Below are 18,119 nucleotides of genomic sequence, written 5' to 3' on the forward strand. Positions count from 1 at the left end.
GTAAGTACAATACAACTCAATGCCATGTTCAAGAAACCAGTTTGAGATTATGTGACATTATGCTGTAAGAAGCCAACAGAAGATGGGTATATGGAGATAGTCAGCAGCAATATTGTTTAAACAATGCTCAGTTGATACTGAGTATTGTTTAAACAATGCTCAGTTGATACTGAGGGGCCCCAAGTGTGCCAAAAATGTCACCCACATCGTTACATCACCATGAGCCTAAACTGTTGATACAAGACAGCACAAATCCACACTTTCATGCTGTTTGTGCCAAATTCTGACTGTGCTATCTGGCTTCTTTCTTCATCCTGGCGTTGTTCCCGCTGGTGCAGGATCCGCTCTTTGGCAAAGGTTTCTCCATTTGGTTCTCTCCAAGGCATCCTCAGGTGATGTGTTGACGGTCTTAATGTCCTCCTTAATTTTCTCCATCCTATCTTTGGTCTGCCTCGAGGCCAGCATCCTTCTGGGTCGATCGTCATAGCCGTTTTTGCTAGAGTTCTCATCGCTTTGAATCACGTGTCCATACCACCTCAGGCGACTCAGGGACTCAAGCATCTTTTCCTTAATTGGGGCTACGCCTAGTCGCTTCCGTATGTCTTTGTTCGTAACACGGTCCCGTCTTGTAATTCCCAGGCTCCATCGGAGCATGCGCATCTCCATGGTGTTTAGGGCCTGTTCATGTGTGGTCAATGCGGGCCAACATGCGGAGCCGTACAGGGCTATAAGGCGGACCACTGTTTTGTAGATTTTTCCCTTGAGTCGATCTGGCATTCTTCTGTTGCAAAGGACACCGGTGACCTGTCACCATTTTAACCAGGCTGCATTTATTCGTGCTCGGTCATCGGAGGTGATATTTCCATCGTAGCTGATGACTGAGCCCAAGTAGCGGAACTCTTCTGTCTTCTTCAACTTTTCGTTGTCAATTATGATGGTGCCATCAGTTTGGGGGCCTCCTTCCAGGTATTTGTTTTTTTTTTCGTGTTGAGCCGCATACCATATTCATCGAACCAGTGTTGAGTCGGCGTTTGGGTCTCTTCTCTGTCTTTGCTAGCGAGGAATATGTCATCGGCAAAGAGGAGAGACCATGGATGAGGTAACTGGAGGTTGGCCGTGATGGTATCCATACATAGAATGAAGAGGAGGGGTGACAGAGCTGATCCTTGGTGGACACCAACACTAACTGGGAAGGGAGGTGATAGTCCAGCGGTGCATCGGACTGAACTGGTGACGTTGTCATAGAGGAGCTGTGCTATCTGACTTGCACTGGAAATCAAGACTCAGTTTTTAACTTCATAATGTGTATTTATTAGCATGCTATTATACTTATGTATTGTTTATGTCTAGCATATTTGGGGATACTGTTGGAATTTCTGAAATTCTCTCTGGGGATGAATAAAGTATGAATCTATCTATCTGAACACCAAACTATGCCTGTTTCCTATTGTTAGCTGACAGGTATGGCACCCAGTGTGGTCTTCTGCTGCTGTAGCCTATCTGCCTTAAGGTTCAATGTACTGTGCATTTAGAGATACTCTTTTGCGTACTTGGTTGTTATCTGAGTTACTGTTGGCTTCCTATCAGCTTTATGCAGTCCGACCATTTTCCTCTTACCTCTGACATCAACAAGGCATTTTCCCCCTAAGGACTGCCACTCAGTCGATATTTTCTCTTTTCTGGATCCTTTTCTGTAAACCCTAGAGATGGTTATCCCAGCAGATAAGCCTGTCTGTCACCAACAGCCACACCACATTCAAAGTCATTTGTATCATGTTTCTTCCCCATTCTCATGCTCAGATTGAACTTCAGCAGATGGAAAATGAAGTTGCGAACATGTGATTGGCTGATTAGATATTTGTATAATGAGCAGTTGAACAAGTGTAACTAATGAACTGGCCAGTGGCTGTGTATGTTAGCTATTGTCCATTGATATTTTATATTTATTGTACATGGATCAAATATATACACAAACAGACAAGCACAGGTGGTTTATGCGTTATTAGTTTTACAGTCCAGTTCATTACTGGCTATGGTGGGCCATTCAGATCAATTTTATATATAAGAGCACAGTATGTGTTGAATTGAAATCGAAAGTTCCACAAAAAAAGGGTGTTGGTCTAGCTTGCTGGGTTGAGCAGGCGATTCATATGCTGCAAGGATATTGCAGAGGCCTGGGTTTGAATCCACCCTGAAGCCATTTGCTTTGTGTCTTCCCCCTGCTGTCTCCAAGGTTTCCTGTCATCGCCAAAAATGAACATGTTAAGAATTAGTAAATTAACTGTATTTCACTTTGCTGCTGCCAGGTACATAATACATTACATGTCAGTGGCGCTTATTTGACTGTCTGCCACTCCAATTACCAGCAACTCAACTCAAAACTGAAAATGCTAGTCACGTATTAGTAAGCAATACACATTTACCAGTTCGTGCAATGATACAGGCCATTAACCTTAGTTGAATTTATGACCTCTAGATATATGAAGTTCAGCTTAATTACAAACACACACAAAAAAATATGACTCAATCGATTCTGATGACATGTGCAGTTTAATGTAACATGTATGAGGATAGGTTTGCATTTAAGCCTAATGCAATGGTATCTTAGTCTCCACTGATTCTGATTATTCCTGTAAGTCAATTAAATGTAGCCCAATGAGATATTTCAAACTGTCATTAAATAATCTAAAAATAATCCTATACTAATGCTTTACTGTTATTATTAGTAAATCCTGAAATGTATTAATTGCAGTGACTCTTCAAAGGTATAGGCAGTAATCAGAAGCACCCCTCCAGTCTGACTGAACAAAAGCAGTGAAATTAAGACCAGACCAGGCTGTGGACAAGGCTTAATCCACAGCAGACTCTCCCCTCAGCTCGAATAAAGCTTTGCAGCACAGCTCTCCACTACGTCTGCTTGCTCTGGTAACAAGCCTCTTCTGTGACTGGGGAAGAAAAAAAAAAACACAAGTAAGGGAAAGGTAGGGATAACCTTGCTCCCTTCCTCTTCAAATAGAGGCATGCTGAGCTTCATTGGAAACGGTGGTGGTAGAGGTACACTGGGGAGCATTTGAGTCCCTCTCCCCTTCAATCCTTAGTTTTTAACCAGCATGTTCTACGAGTTAGTGTGCACGACAAGCCAAAAAAGGTAATGAGGAATGTCAGCCTAGAAACAGAAAATCACCTCTACCAAGACCAAACTGTTCCAGAGGACTGGCTTGCATTCCACAGCAACTCTGAGTGATTTATTGCATCTCACCCCTCCCCAAAAAAAGTCTCCCAAAAAGACATCTAGCTACACAGCTGCTTAATGCCAACTGGTTGTGACTTGTGATGAGTAATGACATCCCTTTGAGTCAGTAGCTTTGTTCTGCCGTGTCTGGATGATGGATCATTCTTTTAAACTTGTTCTCAAGATGTGCAGATTATCCGTTTCATAACAATCATTTTTTCTAAAGAGAGGCGAGAACTATAAGAAGTAATTTCTCCCTCCGTTAGGTCCGTGGTGTTATCACGTTTCTGCGAAGCACGAGTCGAAGCCGTAGTTGTCCACTTTTCACTGTGCTCATCAACAGTAGATCCAGGGTCCATACAAACCCAATTAAGAATCAATTTGAGCCAGTGTCAGACAGTCTGGCGCCTGGAGAGGGGTAAATGCTTTTAATATGAACATTTTATCGTTGTCTCACAGTTCTTCCATCGTCTAACAGTCTGGCATGTGTAAAGTATCTGTCATGAAGCCTTGTGCTTGAATCCTACCACAGTAGTACGTCCACAGAACTCAACACATGGCATGCACATGAAAGGAAAGGTAGAAAAACTGATATGTGAAACAATCCTGTTTGAAAGGCATAAATCATAGAATTTGCCAGAAGCCGTGATTGGCGTATTTATTCTGCCTGCTGTTCAGACTCAATTTACTTTCAGGACGAATGCCATGGCGTGAAATGCATTCTTGAATTATGTCAAACATGTTTGACTTGGGTCCAGATTGATACGGTCGCCATGACATCCTAGCTGCTCTTATCTGGAAAAAACCAGATAAAAAAGTAAATCCCTCCTCTGCTTCCTCCCACCTCACATCTATCACAGCTCAACCATCAGTGAGACTAATAGAGTTGATTATTTATAGAAAATGCACATTTTAGCACTTTGCCGTTAATGTAATTATGATGATAGTAGAATCAGGACAGGCTGCAGAAATATACAGCAAGGTGCTGCCGAACAACCGTATTCGGTACTCAATGTGTTAAAGCCAATTGGTGCCGTTTATAGAGGAGCTATAAAATTAGTTTATGCCAGGTGGCACACCGTACATGTAGCTTCAATCTTTTTGTAGAACTTCAGATAACAACAAGAGCAGGCAATGAGAACAAGATGCCTGAAACCTGTACCACAACAGTCTCTTTAGGGCATCTCACTCAGTACTGACCTGTGGCTATGAAATGCTGTGATTATCACTTTAGTCAATGCTGCACAGAAAGGAGCTGTGCAGAGATGATGGCCTCTAAGAGATGAGTGGTAGTCAAAGAAGCATGTTGTTTTCTTGATTTCACTTGAGCACGAAGGTAATTTTCACACAAAGCTTCCTACAGGCAGGGATGGTTTTCATGCAGTTATTGATTGACCAATTAGGATCGCTTATTGACTAGATGCATACAATTTGGCAAAAGAAAAAGCTAATGAGATATTTTACCCACTGTTATACATTTCTATTTCTAATATGGTGTTAACTGACATATTTTTGATTAATCTGTCTTGAAAAGTATCTACTGAAAACATGCTTTTGATACCCAGTGGTCAAGATAACTAGTTCTCCCGTTGATGGTAGACTTTAACTAAAACACTAAACATTGTGGTTTTTGGGTCCATATCCAAAACTAAGTAGAAAGAATTACTGCAGTGAAAAGAACCATTTATAGAAATGTAAAAGCATGAAAGCAAAAATGTAAGCCACCTCACTAAATACACACTTGGGAGAGCCCTTCGATCATCAAGTAAAGTCTCTACACTAGACCGAAAATAAATTGTAAATCAAATTATTGTGCATTCAGTTGTTATTGTCCCACTCTCAGAAATTCTTTTCCAAATGATGTAAGCTTTTCTACAACATCATTTTCTTTTAAAAGTAGAGAAAAAACTTATTTTTGTGTGGGCATTCAACAACTTTAAATTTATATCTTTTCCACAGCAGGCTTTTTGTTGCATTCATGCTGTATCATTTAAATGGTTATTATGTGCAGCTGAGTGGGTAGAACCGCTCGTATAATCTTGTTTTTAGTTATCCGGATGGTCAGACATATTGTAAATTTATGACACAGATGATATCTCCCAGATGGTGAGGAGATATGTACACTGTCAGGATGAGGTCGTGGACGAAAGAAGGAGGACCCAAACGCTGGACTCACAGGTAGGTGAAGATTGGCGTTTTATTGTCAACGGAGTGAACAAACAGAACAGAAGTAGGAAACGGCTGGCCGGCTGGACGACTGACTGAATGGATGAATGAAAGACTGACTGACAACTGACCGGCTGACCTGACGGAACTGAACAGAGGACAACCTAACGGCGGCGAGAACAACATCACAATAACATCAATGACAAGACATTGGACTGGTTGAACTGAGGGACATAAATACACAGGCTGAGTGATGAGAGATTAGAACCTGGTGAGTACACAGCTGAACATAATGACCTAATGATAAATGGGAAGAGGACGGAACATAATGCACATGGACCAAGGCTAACACAATAAAACAGGAGGTGAAGCAGACAGAATATAAACAGTGAACATGAACTAAGAATACTGGGTCAAAGACCCAGAAACCCTGACATACACATGCCAACCAACTGGATGGGTGCAAAAGTTCTAATAGTTTTGAGTCTTCCTATAAAACTTAATTTATTACACAATTTAAGTTTATGAAGTCTGTTTAAAAAAAAAGCCTAGATTAATCAACATTCATTTATTAACAATAAATTAGATTTGTTTTATATATTTCTGATATATCTGTCCTGGTGCAGATGTAGTCCTTTTAAAAGTAGAAAATAATCCTTGGACGTATTAAAATATTATATTTCTTTCTTGGTACTATTTGACATGAACTCTGGTTTTAGTTAAAGTTAATCGCTAAATTCTTTTAAATAGAACAAAGGATTATGCTGGTTTGCATTTTTTTTCCTTTGGCAGTTAATAGTCACCCCTCCCCCCTTAAAAAAATAATGATAATTTATGGTGTTCCCCAAGGAACAGTTGTGGGGCCTTTACTTTTTTTATTTTATGCATTTTATCCCCAGATAGTGCTATCAGGGGGTTTCTTTTCACAGCTGTACGGGTCCAGCCGATGCTTCTTTTAGATGTAGTTTAGATATCTGTGCTTGTACCCCCATAAAACCTTTTACAAGTCTACCAGGATTTCTCTGAGTGACACAGAGAGACTAACGTATGCTTTTATTTCTCGAAGGCGAGCATTTTGTAAAGCTATCCTATCTGGTCTACCCCCAAAATGCTATAAATCAGTTGCAATAGATTTAGAACTGTGCCGCACAGGTGCTGACAGGGATCACAAGGAGAGAACATACTGCACTAAGTCTTTACATTAGTTGCCTGTCAGTTTCCGTATTGATTTTAAAGTTGTGTTACTTTAAAGAACTTTCAGGTTTCACATCAGCCTACATGTCTGACATACCATGGACCAGGATGGTCTCTCAGGACTTCTAGCAGCAGTGTTTTAGTTGTTCCAAAGCTCAGGACAGAAACTTTTGTTTTAGTTTTTATGCTCTGAGCTGTTGGGACAGACACACTAATATATTATGAAGATTTTTAAAAATATTGTTTTATATCAAATTAATTCATTTTTATTCATATTTTAGCACCTCTCACTGATATTATTGTGTTTATTTTGTAAGTTTTATTACTTTATTACCTGCAAAGCACTCTGAAATGTACTAACCAGCATAACAAATACTTTACTAATAAAGCCACTGATTTAAATCCACTAATGCAATCTACTGAGTTAATTATAAAACTAGGTCTACACTCTTTGTTTGTGTCTGTTTTCATTTGGCAATGAACTGCTCCAAATATATAACACAACAGCACTTGCTAATTTAGGCTATTTATCTGGTGTCAGTTCAAGGTTAGCACTAGAGCTAATCACAGATATAATGACAAAATACAGTGAGGTATCCTTTAGCATCGTGTATGCTACACTACAAAACACCTCCCATTTAATTCAGCTGAAGTCTAGTGGTGAACACGAATAAACTATTCATATATTATCAGAGATGGGACGTAATTTAGCACAAATGCACTGTTGCTGTACTTAAGTAGAATTTTCAGGTATCTACTTGGAGTATTTATTTTTCTTAAAATGATTTACTTTTCCTGCCTACTCTTGACATTTTCAAAACGTGTTCGTTACTTTATGTTGAAGACAAGCCTTCAAATATCAAAGCTATTTGGTCCTAAATGGAGGGAACAATAACATAAGAGACAATCCTGTTGGTGTATCCATCACCTAAGATTAAAGAGGCAAAACATATAGTTTATGTATCATCTTTACTCAGGGGTTAGGTTGGGTCAGAACGATCTAGGGTTCCATTTATTTTTGGTGCAGAAATTTGTGGTTGCAGAACTTCAACATCTAGCTAGTGCCACAGAAGAAGAGCTAAAGGGAGTAAAGTGTGTTTTTTAAGTGTCAGGTCATTTTAAATGCATCATTTCTATCAGCTCAACAAATATCAGCAAGCCTACAAAATGTTTGTGTGCAGTTTGATGCACAGTGTGTCTGCTAGCTTAAGGTACAGCCTCTGTATTTCCCAGGGCGAGAAAAGAGTGAGCGATAACTTCACTCAGAGATGGAGAAAGATGTAAGAAAGACAGGACAGGAGAGGAAGAAGAGAGGTTAGATTTAAAGGTAAGGACCGCTCGGTGACATTTGATAAACTGGAATTTTAAAGCTTGTAATGGCTTCATTTTTTTGAATCTTGCACCGGATCTTTATATGATGTGAAGTTATGTTTTTTCATGTTGTGAAACATCCTGCAAACCAAACTAATGTTTCTGCTATCATCCTGTTATTGCAGTACTGGTTGTGGTGTTCATGGCCAGTTAGGTCACATCAAGTGTAGCAGAGATCAATTTCAATTTCAGCTAATGATGGTTAAATTCATTCACTGAAATCAATCTTATATACTGTGTAGTATAAAGACAGAATAAGCAGTATACTGTCAGTGCAAAGGGTGGAAATCAGCCAAGATGACATCTGCTTAAATCTTCCCCTGACTATACTTTATGTTTAGGTGTGGAGGCAAAAAAAAAAAGTTTTATTCCCATGTCTTAATATAATTTTATTATGATACTGATAAAAGGTTCAGTCATCTTTGCAGAAAAATAGCTGGTGGAAATGTCAATGTGGAAAACAAACTGAGATATACTGACTGTGTTATTCAAAGGCTGCATGAAAATGCTCAGCAGTTTAGTGCAGGATAAACAGTTTAGATTGCTGTATTGTGTTGAATTTACTGTAAAGCACTGCAATGGACTGGTGCACAGCAGTTGTGGTGTTTATCATCAGAACTACTTTTCACGCTTGTATTTTGGGTGCATTTCAGAGTCTGTACTTTTTCAGTTTACTGACTTACTTGAGTAAAGAAGTCAAATCAGTGCTTTTTTAACACAGGTGTCAGTGCTTCTACTTAAGCAAAGCACGTCTGTACCTTTGCCACCTCTGTGTATTATTGCTCTTCTTGTGCAGAATTAGCCAACAATCCAATATTTGTAGCCAGGTGCATTCATTTTGTTGGACAAAAGGCTAATTTGAAATTGTGTTTATACAAAGGAAAATTCAGAAGTTGTTATTTTTGCCGTCTTTGGACCTGCAAGAAAGCCTAGCAGGAGAGTCAGAGTTAGTACATGGTCGTATGAGGATCAGCCAAGTTTAATCAGCCAAGTGAAAACACCTGTGTAGGGCTTATTAAAATGACACGGTGTTCAGATATATTCCATGCTGCAGCTTTTCAGAAAGGCTTATAAAAGCTTCACATTTTTGAGAAATAAATTGCGGATGCTAATTGAACCGAAGCTAGCATGGAAAGAGGTGGATGTTGCCTCAAAGTCCCACCTCACTTCAAGGCTAGCTGTGTTCCTCCTGCTTCTATTCCACTTTGCATTTTTGCATAATGGGTTTATTGCAACCAATTTTCCCTGTGAGCTGCTTTGCAAATTATTGACTTCCAACAAGCCGTGAGTGGATAATATCTTCCTGTTTGGTGGATTTATTATTTATTGCGTCTCTGTTTGTGTCAGTGTAACCGTATGGCATGTGTCTGTGCTTCAGGTACCAAAAATAGAGGCAGTCCCAGAACAGCAGCTTGAGTGACAGGATTCCTTTCAGTGGCACGCAAAGATGTCCCATTTCCCTATTCCCTAAAAAGTCAGCAAAGATATCTCAAAAATGTGTTACTGTATTGCTATTTAAATGATACAACAGCAGAATAAACTGCCTCTATTTGGAGCTAGTTATTTGAAATATATTTTTAGTGCTACGTAGTTTTCTCAGCAGCTCAAATGTGTGAAAAAAGTAACTCATCTTGAATCTGCTACTGTTGTATGGAATCATTAGATTCTATAAATCTTTTCTTTTTCTCTTCCTGTCCTTTCCCCCCCCCCTCCTGTCTGCCTTTTCACGCTGGGACAATGAGCATCTGTTTCCATTTTTCAGCGTTTTAGTCTCTATGTGAAAAAACTTGCTGCACAACAGAGGAACAACACATACAGCTACACATAAGATAAACATTCACCATTGGAAACTAAATTAAAACAAAATGTTCCCGAGTACTTTACCAAGTGCTTAAAAATGCTTGACTATAGATTGAGATGCCTTTTTCAGATAACCTTGTTTTCTGGGCTGGGACACAGTGATATTTTTGGAGCAAATTCACCCAGTTGGAAGGCAGTGGCTCTGGTGCATTACGTTTATTTGTTCGGGGTTTTTCCCCATATAAGAGCATTTTTACAGGCTTCCTAAGGACAGAGGAAAGGCAAAGTGTTACGAGCCAAAAAGATCTAGAGTGGAGACAAGTCTGGATCCATGTTGCTTGTCAGATTTTATCTATTGTAGAGAGCTGAATCTGCTTTCTATGCTTGATCTAACTTCTGTCAGTGGAGTTTGCAGCTGACACAAGTCTCACGGGAAACAACTGAGGACTATATAGTTTCACTGTGGTTCTACCAAGAATACAACATAGTTCTGAAACTCAGAGCTTCCTCTAAAGGACCTTTGAAGTATATATCTAAATGAAGGCATCAGTGAGTGAGTGTCACTCTATGTTATGATTCACAATATGCAGCTGCCTGTGTGCTTTTTACTAATTGTTTAGTTGACATTTTTATGTGAGCTGAGTTGCTTGCACATTTCCTTTGTCAAGTTCAAGCTTAGTTGTTACTAAAAAAAAGTAGAAGCATACTTGCTGTTGTAAACCCCTGCAGGTGCATTCAGCCAGTAAAGGGCAGGTCTACAAGTAGGTCATTAAACTATTAATTTACTTCCTAATTTATGTTTAGTTAAAGTTTTTGCTAAACATAAATTAGGAAGGCTTCCTCCCCCAAACCAAGAACATTCATGATAGCCTATGTAACCTGTCTAAATTCTGGCTTTTACCCAAAGTACAGTACATGAAGTATATGTATATTTTTATTTTAGTCAGAAGAACTATGCTCATAAGGGAAAGTCACCAGAAAGTCATGAGGTCTGCAGATTTGGTTGAATATGATGGAAACTACCACAAAGAAAATGAAGCAGCAGTATATTCTGAGAAATTGCTGCAGTAATTTTTCATTCTCACACAGGGAGAGAAATATGGTGTGAAGTGACACAGTATATGTAGGTCATGAAACCTTCTAAAATTGTCAGATGTTGCCAATCTATGGTTACATCCAAACTGAAACCCCCAAATTGCTGAAATAACAGTGAAATAAAAGTGAATAGGGGGATATACGCATATATATGACACCTAAAGAACAGAGTTCACCTTCCTTTTATCTGTAACGTATTTACTTAGAAATAAAGTTTGGCCTGTGCAACAATCCTAAACATGCACAGTTGATTATAGTATTATTTTTAAGTTTGATTTAAAAGTTTCACACTACTTAGTACATTTAGTTTGACATGTTTTTCACCACCCAGTTAGAAAGTAAAATCACTCTCAATTACAGATGCACCTTTAGAATATAAACTCTCCCACAACATGTCTTTGTCCTGTCTTCCTCCCCTCACCCTGAGACTGTTTCTTTCAGAGGTTTCTTCCTGTTAAAAGGGAGTTTTTCCTTCCCACTGTCACCAAAGAGCTTTTGGGTGTTTCTCTCTATTATTGTAGAGTCTTTACCTTACAATGTAAAGTGTCTTGAGGCAACTGTTGTCATGATTCAATAACATAGAATCAAACTGAAATGAACTGGTATCACCCTTACTCTGCCATCTCATTCAAATATCCAAAACTTTGAGCCGAAAAACAGCAGTATGTCCATTTTTTTCTACTTACTCTAAATTGAATCATTACCCCATACCAAGTTGAAAACACGTGCTGTATTTCTCCATGGAGGTAAAGGTTTATCACCTTACTTGTCCTTAATTTTGGAAATTACATATTTGCTTTCGTTTGGATGCTCTTAAAAAATGTTTCCTTTGAATCGGGTGGCATAGTTTTCAGATATTTGAAACTAGCTGCTTGGAATCATAGGAAACTGGATGCACAATCTAAATAATGGGTTTAGGAATACACTGTGCAGACTGCAGTCCTAGTCCTCAGTGTGAATTAAGACATTGTCTTGTCATGAATGTAGTAGAGTTCAGTTGTGGTTGAGCTCCTTCCATCACGGAAACTGCCATTATGAGGATCGTGATAATTCCCATCGTTTTTCATGCTGCCCTGTGATTACAGAACTATAGAAAGCTGGTTTGTCCAATAAGCTCGGAAATTAATGCTGAAAAGAATTTCTCCTTGATGCGGAAGAACAGAGAGTGTTTATGTCTGCGTGGAACAAGAGCTTTTAACAAATCCTGAAGAAAATCCTCAAAAAGTCAGTTAAGATCCTTTGATTTTTCCTCTTTTTCTCAATAAATAGCTTTTCCCTTTTCAAGGTTTGAGATCGCCTTTGAATTTGTGGCTTTTGATCTTAATGAGTAAAACCATCTAATAATGACATATTTACCACAGCGTTCGCCACAGCATTCCCAGCTACTCTCTTATTTACCGCATGAATGTTTGCTGAAACACCCCACATTATTGCATGAGGTTTTTCACCATAATGTGAATGGCACTTTTGGAGAGGGAACACACAGAATGCATGAGAGGACAAAATCAAAGAAAAGATGTCGAGGTGGAAGGACTTGAATTCTTAAAATGTGCCTCTCTGTGAGGTCGCTGTGGTTGAAAAGCCACAGAAAAGTCTACCACTGGAAGGGAAAAAAAATTTAATTATCACTCCTATAATCTAAAATAACATCTAAAAATTTAATTCGCAGGAAGTGGATTTGAGGTTGTTTTATAATGCCGTTGTTTCCTTTAATTTTAAAGTAGAGAAATCAGCAACGCAGGTACGGTTTTATAGCGTCGGATTAGTTGCAGCTAAACAACAAATGAAATGCATACACACAACATAACCACAAAGCTGAAGTACGGTATGTGTACTGATCAAAGTAAACCATGCCTGTGCTTGTTTGTTGATTAAGCTGCATTGAAGAGGGAAGCAGTAACCTAGCAATCATGAGCGATCCTGTAATGTGTACAGAGTATGCCTGGATGGTAGTAATTCTCTCCTTTGCTAATTAACAGCAAATGAGCAAGCAAGAGCTATAGTGAAAAGTAGCTAAGCTATGGCAAAACGTCAACAGCCTATACAGGAAAGAAAAAAAAGAGCACATTGTTTTTGCTTTAATTTTAGCCTGGCTTAAACTGAACATTCATAAAGACCTGTAATTTACAGCATGGACACTGCTCCGATCTCTCACTGTGAAATGTATTTACACCCTTTAGATGAGTCAGCAGCAACACTGAGACTTGCTTCTTTCTTCTTCTTTTTTTTACTGCTTTTGTTTTATAACTCAGGGCTTTGATTGCACATTGAATACGGGCAAGAACGACAGGCTCCAGCGAAAAAGCAAAGCCAAGCGTTTTCTGACAACTTCATCAGTCCTCGAAAAGAAAAAGAAAAAACGTGGGGAGGAAAAAAAACAGAGACGAGGGCCGGCTGTGTGTATTTACATATATACTGCGTTGACCACAATGAATAAAACACCAGCGAGCCAAGCTCTCCTGGGTCAGTTCAGATGAAATAGAGAGTTTACACTTGCTGTTGTAGGCCATACATAAACATTGTTTCTCTAAATAAAAATATGGGCCAGTAGATCAGCATCATTACATCTGCTTTCTTTTACTCTGCTTTTCTTTATTATGTAAAACTATGCCTCGGAAAACATGCGATCTCGGCACTAATCCTCTCGCTTTACACCTGGCGAATTTGACCCAAATTCACATTTCCCCTGTGCGACCAGGGGACTGTTTCTTTCTTTTTTTTTATTGAAGCCACGTGTAACAGAGACCACTGACCTAGCTATGTACTTTGGCTCAAGAGAAGACGAGATGAGAAGAGATATTTCGGATATTAATGCATCCAAACTTGGCAATCAAGCGTTTTGTTATATATTCTCATGCAAAAAAAAGTCCCTCGGTTGATTCTGCAGCACCGAGGTAGCTCTTTTATTACAATTCTGCAAAGTAAGGCTCTAAAAATAGGAGGAGTGGTGGGGAAGAATGAAAGCTCCTACGAGCGGTATAACATCATGTTCAAAAGAAAGCCGCATGTGGCTGAACTTTAGAAACCTGAGGAAAATGTTACTATAAACCTGCCTCCAGCTGGGCAGATCATTTTCTTCCAGTGCATCGATTGTTGAGAAATGACAACAACACAAGCTTCGCATGATATTTAGAGGGAAAAATGACAGAGCTCAGACAGCATGTCAAAAAAATTGCATGTTGTCTAAGCAGAAGGATTGCTGTTCAGAGGCACCTCTGCTCGTATCGAGGACACAGCTGGTAGTACAGCACAGGTAGATATTACACGTCTCGTGAACCATTAGTGCACCGTGTTGCTTTGGCTTATCATGGGTGTAATGCTTCGTAATGATAGCCTTAGTGCAATGACTGAATAAATCAGAACATTATGAAATCCATTTATATCTCCTTTTTTTTGTAGTTCCTGACAAAAATATGTAGCCTGCAGCAGGCATATCCAGAGCAGTCAACAAATCATGACTTCATAATTGGGGATCTGCTGTGCACAAACTCGCTGTTGTCCAGTTTGTCATTAAGATTATATCATATTTGTCAGCAAATGGCAATTTAATGCTAATGTTTTGCAGCTTACAGTAAAATCCTAATGGGCTTTCAGCTTTGAAGTGTAATTTCATCGACAAAGCCGAATCATTTCCAGTCAACTCAGTTATAGTTTCATGTTTTTTGGAGGTTGCCAAGTCAGTTACAATTCGAGTCCCCGCTCGCGACCGTAAAATCAGGATTCAATTTGCCCCCCTCTCCATTGTGACCAAGAGAGCAAGTATAGTGTGCTTTAAAAATGAAGGCAGAATCAATGCAGTAGAAAATGTCTGCGTCGTACATCATTCTTAGTCAAGTCTCAGTGGAACAGTGACAATACATTACACATTATATATTCATCTTCCTCGAGACAGTGCCTATTAACTCCATGCCTTCTTTCTTGAGGATTTGAGTGAGGGCTTTCACTGCACCTGCATGACAAGATCTTAGCACCCTGATGTTTTTCTCTCCTGTTGCAATAGAGTATTACAACAGGGATAGCATGTAGTTATGTGTTTTAGAAGCCTCATGTGAAAACTGGAATTTAGAGCGCATGTGCTTTTTGAGCAAACAAACGATTTAAATCTTTTCTTTTTTTTTTATGATTGCATCATTAGTGCAATTACTCTCAGTCTACAAGGCTTCATTCAAGCCAACCAGTTTGTAAGCCGTACTATTGTATTCTCGAAATCTGAGTCTATTCATTTGATTCGCTCTTGGCAGCATTGTTTTCCATTCAATTGTGTATACAGCATAAAAAATAAGTAAACAAACTCTCGACTTTTTCTTGGGTTTTTGTAATGTCTTACACCGAAAACCAAATATGTGATTGTTGCTGTTACTGTCAAGGGCCAGTCGTTATTTGATTATGTGCTGTACAGAGATGAATGGAAATCAAACAAACATCCACGTTCTTTATCAATTTAGGGTTGTGGGCGGCAGGAGCCTAACCCCGCTGCCATAGGCTGATAGGTGAGGTTCACCCTGGACAGGTTGCCAAGCTGTCACAGTACAAGATAATATGCAGTTAACACTGTTTTCAAAAATGTGAAATACACATGATTTGTATTTGTGGAAAACAACACACCAGTATGGACTTTTGCATTTGCACATTTGAAGCTAGTGTAAAGTCAAAGTGGAGAAAAGTTTTCAGAGGAATTTCTGCAGCCCTGTGAAAAACTAAGGAGCGTCCATGATTTGGTAGCTTGTAGAACCACATTTGACAGCAATAACTTGAACTAATCGCTGGAATATTTTGCCATGCAGAGGAGTTCATGGTTGACTCGGTGACTGGCAGGTGCCCAGGTACTATGGCTGCAAAACAAGTCGAAATCATCACGCCTCCTCCACCGTGCTTCACAGCTGGTATGAGGTGTTCGTGCTGTGCATTATGATCTTTGATCTCATCTCATCTGTCCAAAGTACATTGTTCCAGAGGTCTTGCGGTTTGTTCAGATACAACTTTTCAAACTAAGCCATGCCACAATGTTCTTTTTAGAGACAAAAGGCTTTCTGCTGGTAACCCTTTCAAACAAGTCATGCTTTTTCAGTCGTTTTCCGACTGTACTGTCATGAACTTTAACATTTAATATGCTGAGTTGTAGCTCTTGTTTTTCTTTTTGCAGTTTCTCTGATCGCACATTCTGACCCAGAGGTGAATTTGCTGGGACATCCACTCCTGGGAAGACTGTGGCATTGTGTTAACACACTAGTCCTGCAAATTCCCAAAACTTCTGTTTTTATAGATGTGCGCACACTTACTGATGATCTGTTCATCAACTGAATTTGATTAGCACACCCTCACTTAATTCCAAGTCAAGCAGTAAGGGCAAACTTAGGACTTCATAGAGTCCTTTCTTTTTCTCATGACTGTTCTCACTGCCACAACATTAAAGCGGGGAGGAGATTCAATTAAAACCGTAATGTAATAACTCTGATCATTTCATTACAAAGCAATGTTCTGCTAGGTTCTTGCATTTATGTGCCTGTTACTTTTACGTGCACTTAACATTCATGCAGCCAGTGGCACTCCCAGTAGGCTGCAGCCTCATCTAAACTGTGATTTAGACTCGCAGGAAATCTACATCGTAACTTATGACGTAACTGGAAACCTCTTTTAACCCCTTGCCTAACCTTCCACTCCATTCAGTCGTTGTGGACTGTGTCAACCTGACGTGTCGTTACAGTTCTCTGGAGGTGCACGTCAGGTTATGTGGAAGGTTACGGCGTAGGTTTAAAAGGGGTTTCTGGTTACGTTGTAAGTTACGACGTAGATTTCCAAATCAGGCCTGAGACTAAATTGTGCCCATCCACACCATAAAAACCTGCTTAGGACCTGCTTTAAGAACATGACAAAGAGCTTTACCCAGATCTCAACTGGATTTTGCATCTGTGAGATGCAACAGAACACACCCAATCCTTAGTGACCCCACCCTACAAACTGCAGCATGCAAGGACCCAGGTGCCCCACGCCACAGGACACCAGAGATCAATGCTCTAAAGATTATTGACGTAAGACCTCTGGTGTTTTGGCCCAGCAGAGGGCCTGCTGAGCATATGCCTAAATGCTCCATATGATACGTATTAAAGATACGCATATATGGTTGCTGGAGTACTCAGTGGTTGCTGGAGTACTTTTCTATACTGTGGTGTGCTGGGGGAGCAGCACAGCAAAGAAGGACTCATCCAGGCTGGAGAAACTGATCAGGAGGGCTAGCTCTGTGGTCGGCATGAAGCTGGACACTCTGGTGACAGTGGCAGAGAAAAGGACATTAAAGAAACTGCTGGACATTATGAACAATGCTGGGCATCCTCTGCACACGGCCATTAACAACCAGAAGAGTCTGTTCAGTGACAGGTTGCTTCTCCCAAAGACAAGAACTAACAGACTTAAAAACTCCTTTGTCCCACACGCCATCAGACTGTTTAACTCCTCCCTGGAGGGGGGAGGGAGGGGAAACAGGAGGACAAAGGAGGGGGGAACAACTAAGCTGTAGTGCCTCTTCACCTCACTGTACAATACCTTGTGCAATACTTTTGTAAATAGTCAACGGTGCAATAGACTCAATACTTGAAATGTGCAATTCACTTGTATTTTTATTTTTATTCCTATTTATTCTATTTATCCCCTTCGTATATTTTATTTATATTGTCTCTGTATTTATATATATGTGTGTGTGTGTGTATATATATATATATATATATATATATATATATTCTGTAACTCTGTAACTTCTGTCGGTGCTGTGCTTTTTTGGAAATCGAATTTCCCAGAGGAACCCACCCGAGGGATTAATAAAGTTCTATCTAATCTAATCTAATCTAATCTATATTACATTTGAAGTGTGAAACTTGGGAATCCTTTGTCACATAAAACAAACTGCATGAGTTCAGAGCAGAATTTACCATGTGACATTTCGTAATGGACTCTAAATGAAATTAAATGTATTTGAATACGTCCCTGAAGATGTTATCATTAGCGGCATTACTCTATTATCCGAGGTTTCAAATGAGCATCTTCTTTCTGTGTCGACAAGATTAAAGGGAGGAACTGTACGCTGCAGTTTCTTTCCACGAGCATATGGATGGATATTGAATGTTTGCACATCTGCTCTGAGGTAGTGACTGAATATCACTGTATACGCTGGTAGTTTTGGTAGTTTTTGCTGGATTTTTTTCTTCTTCCATGATGCAAACTGGTCATATTTGAGCACACTTTGCTTATTCAGTAGATGCACTCTGTC

At 39.5% G+C, this 18,119-nt stretch overlaps 1 pseudogene; it reads right to left on the reverse strand.

Annotated features, from left to right (window-relative positions):
- Positions 1 to 309: 309 nt before the first annotated feature.
- LOC143413675 (uncharacterized) lies at positions 310 to 1,145 on the reverse strand (annotated as a pseudogene).
- Positions 1,146 to 18,119: the final 16,974 nt, after the last annotated feature.

The sequence above is a fragment of the Maylandia zebra genome, linkage group LG18 (genome assembly GCF_041146795.1).
Source record: "Maylandia zebra isolate NMK-2024a linkage group LG18, Mzebra_GT3a, whole genome shotgun sequence".
Lineage (NCBI taxonomy): Eukaryota > Metazoa > Chordata > Actinopteri > Cichliformes > Cichlidae > Maylandia > Maylandia zebra.